Genomic DNA, 6,865 nt, shown 5'->3' with positions numbered 1-6,865 from the left:
AACAATATAAGACACTTTCAACCTAAGGAAGGTAAAAGGCTGTCTATCTATGTATTATCTATCTGTTAAAACATTTACTATATCCCACCCTCATTCATAAAATCTCAGGTTGCTTTAAAATAAATATTAACAGAAAAAGACAAGTCGACAAGTTAAAACCAGCTTTAAAACTGAAATCAATTAAAAACATGTCCATGAATATCTTAGAATCGAAAGGATTGAGTAAATAACTGTTTTTACTTGGCACCTTTATAGCAAGTGTTGATAGAGGCTGGGCTTTAGCACAGCAGGTTAAACCACCAGCTGCAGTAAATCTTGTCAATCAAAAGGTTGACAGTTCGAAGCCCAGGTCAGGGTGAGCTCCTGGCCTTTAGCCCAATTTCCGCCTAGCGGTTCAAAAGCAAAATGTGAATAGATAAATAGGTACCGCTCAAAAGTGGGAAGATATTTTAAGGCACCCATAAGGAAATGCCAGAAAAATCCCAGCGATTCGATCAAGGACAAAGTTTAAAAACAAAGCAAGGAGATGGAGCGACAGCACACACACACACACACACACACACACACACCATGGCCTGAACCGAGCACAAGCCTCCAAGATGCCAAAGATGGGAATAGCCTATATATATGTATACCTCAATCTATTTACAGTTTCTGTCTTATCAGTATATAAACGGCATTGAATGTTTGCCGCATATGTATGTTATGCGATCCATCCCAAGTCCTCTTTGGCGTGAGAAGGGCGGAATATAAATACTGTAAATAAATTTTTTAAAATCCTAGAATAATAGAGTTGGAAAAGACCACATGGACCATCTAGTCCAACCCCCTGCCATGCAGGAAAAACACAATCAAAGCACTCCTGACAGATGGGCATCCATCCTGTTTAAAAGCCTCCAAGGAAGGAGCTTCCACTACACTCTGAGGCAGAGTTCCCTACTGAACAGCTCTTCATACTAGTTAGACTTCCAAGGTGAGGGCATTCCAAATTGGGGTGTCACAGCTGAGAAGTTCCACGTTTTACACTATATTTTACCTCACCCACCAAAGAGGGGTGGGTGCTCCAGAAGACCACAATATATAGGGAGAGGCATATTGAGATCCCAAGCTGTTTCAGGGTTTGGCATCTTGAATTCAGACGAGAAGTGTATGCCCAAGTGATGGTAAAAAGTGAGATGGGGGAAAGGTCCAAAAATATCACTCAAGGTACAGGTTGAGTATCCCTTTTCTAAAATAATTGAGATCAGGTTTGAATTTCAGATTTTTTTCAAATTACTTTACTATGTCTGCTACCGTCCGCCATGTTAGAATTTTTGTAGATTCTCTGTTGTGATAAAGATTGCTTTTCTAGTTTCTTCTCTTAATCAATTGAGTTTACCTATTTCATTACATTTTGTAATTTTGCTAGAGCCCTGTCTTGAGTCGTTTGGGAGAGTTTATAGAAGTTCTTTATCAATAACTCTTCCGTAACGGCGCTCCTTGCAGTCATGGCAGCCACATGACCTTGGAGGTGTCTATGGACAACATCGGTTCTTCGGCTTATAAATGGAAATGAGCATCAACCACCAGTGTCAGACACAACTAGACCTAATGTCAGGGGAAAACCTTTACCTTTACCTATTATCTCTGCTTGGTGTTTGTTCCTGCTCAGGCTCAGGCTCCAGCCCTGTTTGCTTTATTTTTTGCTTTAGGGGTTATTTTCCAAATTTGTTTCCTCGGTAGCAAAGGTCTAATACAAATATCTTTGAAATAGCATACAGCGAAGATTCCCGGAGTACTTAAGTATGTCTTCTTGCTCATTAATAGTCCAGGGATAAAAGAATCCTTGAAATAAAGCCACATCCTTGTAAAGTCCAAAGTCTCCATCAGAAGCTTAACTGCTGCAGTTTAAAATCCATCTGCATCCATTACTGCTTACTTCGCTGTTTACATTTAATCCTTCCATTTGAAATAATAAGCAATATATGCATGTCTTTTTACCCTATAGAAATTGGAAGTAAAAATTTAAATTTAAATAAAAACTATCAATACTTGATAGTTTTATTTGCATTAAAACCTTTAAAGTTAAACTCTTAACTGAAATTAGAAATTTGACGAAACAAGACGTTTCTCTGTTTGACAACACAAGGTAACAATTATAATTTAGTATGTGTACAAACGGGTGCCCCGGTGGCGAAGTGTGTTAAAGCACTGAGCTGCTGACCTTGCAGACCAAAAGGTCCCAGGTTCAAATCCCGGGGGCAGAATGAGCGCCCGCTGTTAGCCCCAGCTCCTGCCAACTTAGCAGTTCAAAAACATGCCAATGTGAGTAGATCAATAGGTACCGTTCCGGCGGGAAGGTAACGGCGCTCCATGCAGTCATGTCGGCCACATGACCTTGGAGGTGTCTATGGACAATACCGGCTCTTCGGCTAAGAAATGGAGATGAGTGCCAACCCCCAGAGTCAGAAATTACTGGACTTAACGTCAGGGGAAACCTTTACCTATTACTATGTGTAAAAACAGAAGATCAACTGTCTGAAATCCAAAAAAATCTGTACTTTCTTGTACAGCACACTTTATGGCAAACAGCTATCAACAGCCACCAGAATACATAAAACATCTATATTAGCAAAACAAACAAAATGGTTTTTAGTCAATGTTAACCGTTTAAAGAAACTTTTAGGAAAGAAGTAATGAGTGGCCTACAGGAATGTCAATAGCACTTATAATAACGATGGACTGAACCCCTTTTTCTTTTTCCTTTCCCTTCCTCCCTTATGAGCCTCTTCTTGTTTTTGAGATTCCACCGGGTGCTTTCTAAAGCCCTATGTGAAAGAGGAAGGATGTGGTGTTGCATATCAGTGAACATCTGTGCTCTGTTCTTGGTAGAGGACAGGTGCACGTTATTGCCACTAATAGACTGCTCTCCCCTATCAGTGCTCCATGAAAATAAGTTTGATCACCATTGTGTTAAACTTGTGCGACCCAGCAGAAGGCCTTTCTCACTAGGAGAGGGTATTACTCTGGTGTTAGAAGTCAACTTCCTCTTGCCTAACCCCAACTTCCATGGAGCTTTCTTCTTCAGAAAAGGTTGGACAGCTGTGTCCTTCATTTCCACCCGGGTAGATTGCATGGCAGATAGATAATTTGAATTACTTCAAGACTCCTCCCTTTCTAGTGATCTTTCTATAATGTCAGAATGCGTTCCAATTTAGTGTCTAGCTTGATAATCTGTTTATGTGTCTCAATTCTGTCCTCTTCACGAGACCTTGCCAGACCCATCAGTATGGCACTGTCTTCCGCCACTTCCTTAAGGTAGGCTTCTCTGTTCATCCGACTCTGTTAGTGTTTTCCATAATGCAACTTACAATACTTTATCTACGCTTTCCCCAAGATTTTTCCAATCTTGAATAAGTTGCTTCTATCTGGAACTGGGAGCTAATGCAGCAACATTTCTTGGAGCCTCTTCTTCTGTAGGAAAGAGTATGATAATCAGAACCTAGAGCATATTAAGCAGAGGTATTCCACAGATTTGTGCTAATGGTCCTTTTAAAAAAATTACATGTGGAAGATTTCACTCTATCAATAGTACTTATTATAGTAATGTTACTTATAGCAAATGTTACTTATAGCAAATCACTTGTTTTCATGATAATAATGCAACCCTTACACAAAGTATTAATACACTACATATACCTTCTCCTGGAAAAATGTCTCCTGTATAGCCTTCAGGAAACCCGGTTGATCCTCTCCTTGGTGTTGAGCAAGGTGATTGAGATAGCATTGGTGGAACGTGGACTTGGAAATGGTCAAAATCCTCACTGGCAACAAAAAAATAGTCTCGCTTATCCAACCTTCTGTGATGACTCATGGGCCTTGTAGTCCTGTTCCTAGTACTATGGTGGCAGACGAAGAGGAAAACATGGGATTTCCGCCGTTTCAACCAGAGCCGGAGCCTCTCCACCTGGAGGATGTTTGCCCTCCAGAAGTTAGCCAAACAGGCCTTGGGCAGAATTCCCCCCCGTTTCCCCGGAGGGACAATTATAATAGAGATAGAGGAGTCAGAGAGGTTAATCGCCGGAGCCTGAGAATCGCTGCCAAACAACTAGCTGATTAGGTCTGCTTCCCTTGGGAAATTCTAAGGAGTCATGCATCTGGACAGAGTTGGGTTTCGCTTCTCGTTCTCTAGGGAAAGTGTTCTGTTGGCGGGAAAACGAGACCCTATATAGGGGTTTTGCCGCAAGGGGAACCTTGCGGAGTCAATTGATCAGCTTGAGGAGAGAGATCGTGTGTGGACTTCGTAACCCCAGTTCCTTGCTTCCCGGATCAAGTTCCAAGCCTGCCTTGTTTCGCGTTTTGCCACGGACCTTGCTTCATGCTTCATGCTTCATGTTTGCCTCGTTCCAAGTCTTTGATCTAGCCAAGAATCAAGTTTATTTTCCAGCCTTGTTGTCAAGCTACATTGGACTTTAAAGACTCTGTCATTTCCCCACACTATTGCTTGGCAAAGTGTGTGTTTCGGTCAAGTGGATTAAAACTTTGAACTCTAATATCTTATATTGGACAATACATTTATGGACTATAATTGACCTCATCTGAAAGGTCTGCTTCTGAACTATATTCTTCACTTGTTTTTATTGACTTTATATATTTCTTTAATAAAGATATTAGATAGATTCTGGCCTCTGTGTAAGGTTATTGGTGCTCTGCAGCCTGGGTCCTGACACCTTCACTGATTCAACGTTCTGTATTACCCAATGCAGTCTGCCTTTTAGTAGACAATGTTTTTGGAGTCAATATTTTCAATACATTATTTTGTTTTAATTGTTTTATAGTCGTGCTATTGATATTGATTGTCTTATCGGGATAGGCCCCATGTAAGCCGCCCCGAGTCCCTTCGGGGAGATGGGGCGGGGTATAAAAATAAAGTTATTATATTATTATTATATTACATTATGATGTTTTGGTGCTAAATTCATTAAATACAGTGATTACTACATAACCTTACTGTGTATTAAACTGCTTTTTTCTGCCTGTTTGTTGTAAAACATGATGTTTTGGTGCTTAATTTGTAAAATCATAACATAATTTGACGTTTAACAGGCTTTTCCTTAATCCCTCCTTAATATCCAACATTTTCGCTTATTCTGCTGGCCCGTTTATGTTGGATAAGCGAGACTCTACTGTACTTTCAATTAATAAGTTGTTTACAAAACAAATTTATAAACAGTAGAATCATACAGTACTTGCCAAGACGCCAAGATCAGGTATTTCCTGATTGCACTGTGGAGTATGATTCCAGAGTTTGGTGTATTGGTTCTGAGAACTTACAGCATTATAAGCTGTTGGTACTTTAACTAACTTTGGGGGGGGGGGGGCAGGGGGGGGGGGCTTATCACACAAAATTTACCAAAATGTGAATTTGATATCCCCTCTTTTTTAAAAGCACAATGTTCCAATTCAAAAATAACATGTTGTGGACATGGTGATACAAAAAAATAATGAATTCATAGCTGTGCATGATTTACCCATTGTCCTTCTCTGTCAGTATATATAAATGCAAAGACAGCAGAATTGCTATTGCTGTTTATATTATGAAAATAAAGAGGAATTATTTTTAAAAATTATAAAAAAAACTATTAAATTGGGGTTGTTGTATGTCTTTCGGGCTGTGTGGCCATGTTCCAGAAGTATTCTCTCCTGACGTTTCGCCCACATCTATGGCAGGCATCCTCAGAAGTTGTGAGGTATGGATAAACTAGGCAAGGAAAATATATATATATCTGTGGAGAGTCCAGGCTGTGGCAAGAGTCCTTTGTCACTGGGAAGCCAGCATTAATGTTTCATAGTGTTACATAGGGACCACGAAACGCAGCACCCAAACAAGAGTCAAAGAACATGAAAGGCACTGCAGACTATTTCAACCAGAGAAATCAGCCATAGCAGAGCACTTGATGAACCAGCCTGGACACAGGATATTATTTGAGAACACAGAAATGCTGGACCACTCCAACAACTATTATGTCAGACTACACAGAGAAGCCATTGAAATCCACAAGCATGTGGACAACTTCAACAGAAAGGAAGAAACCATGAAAATGAACAAAATCTGGCTACCAGTATTTAAAAACTCTAAAATCAAAACAGTAGATGGGAACCAACACTCTGAGGGCAGAGAACAGCTAATGACCGAACAAAGTATGCCCCCAGGCAAGAGACAAAACCTTTTCAATGCTAATTAGGGTGATTAACTGAAACATTAATACTGGCTTCCAAGTAAGAAAGGACTCTTGCCACACCCTGGACTTTCCACAGATATATATAAACCTTCCTTGATTAGTTTCTCCATACCTCACAACCTCAGAGGATGCCTGCCATAGCTGTGGGCGAAACGTCAGGAGAGAATACTTCTGGAACATGGCCACACAACCCGAAAAACATACAACAACCCTGTGATCCCGGCCATGAAAGCCTTCGACAACACAACTATTAAATTGTTGTTAGCTGATAGAAAATAGTTTGTAGTAATGGCTTCTTCTCTTTGGTCGTCCAAGCCCCCAGGAATGCTGCAGAATCTGTTGCAAGAACTGAGGTTTGGGGGAGAGGCATGGCCTCAATACAGCATGGTTCCTCTTTTACAAAACACTGCCTTGAAGATAGTTTCTGATTCTGTTTTATCCCATGCTCCTAAATCAAAACTATAGCAGTCTGGTGTTCACAATATCTTTATTTATATAAAAAGTTCTTCAATATTGTCATGACATACACCACATACATTTATTGCATTCACACACACACACACACACACACACACATATACACACACACACTTTAAATTGGTTACTCTGGAAAGTTTTATTAGATCAGAAAGTGCTTGAGGCCA

This window comes from Anolis carolinensis, chromosome 1, assembly GCF_035594765.1.
Source record: "Anolis carolinensis isolate JA03-04 chromosome 1, rAnoCar3.1.pri, whole genome shotgun sequence".
Classification (NCBI taxonomy): Eukaryota; Metazoa; Chordata; class Lepidosauria; order Squamata; family Dactyloidae; genus Anolis; species Anolis carolinensis.
The sequence above is the reverse complement of the archived record's forward strand: the minus strand, read 5'-3'. Positions refer to the sequence as shown.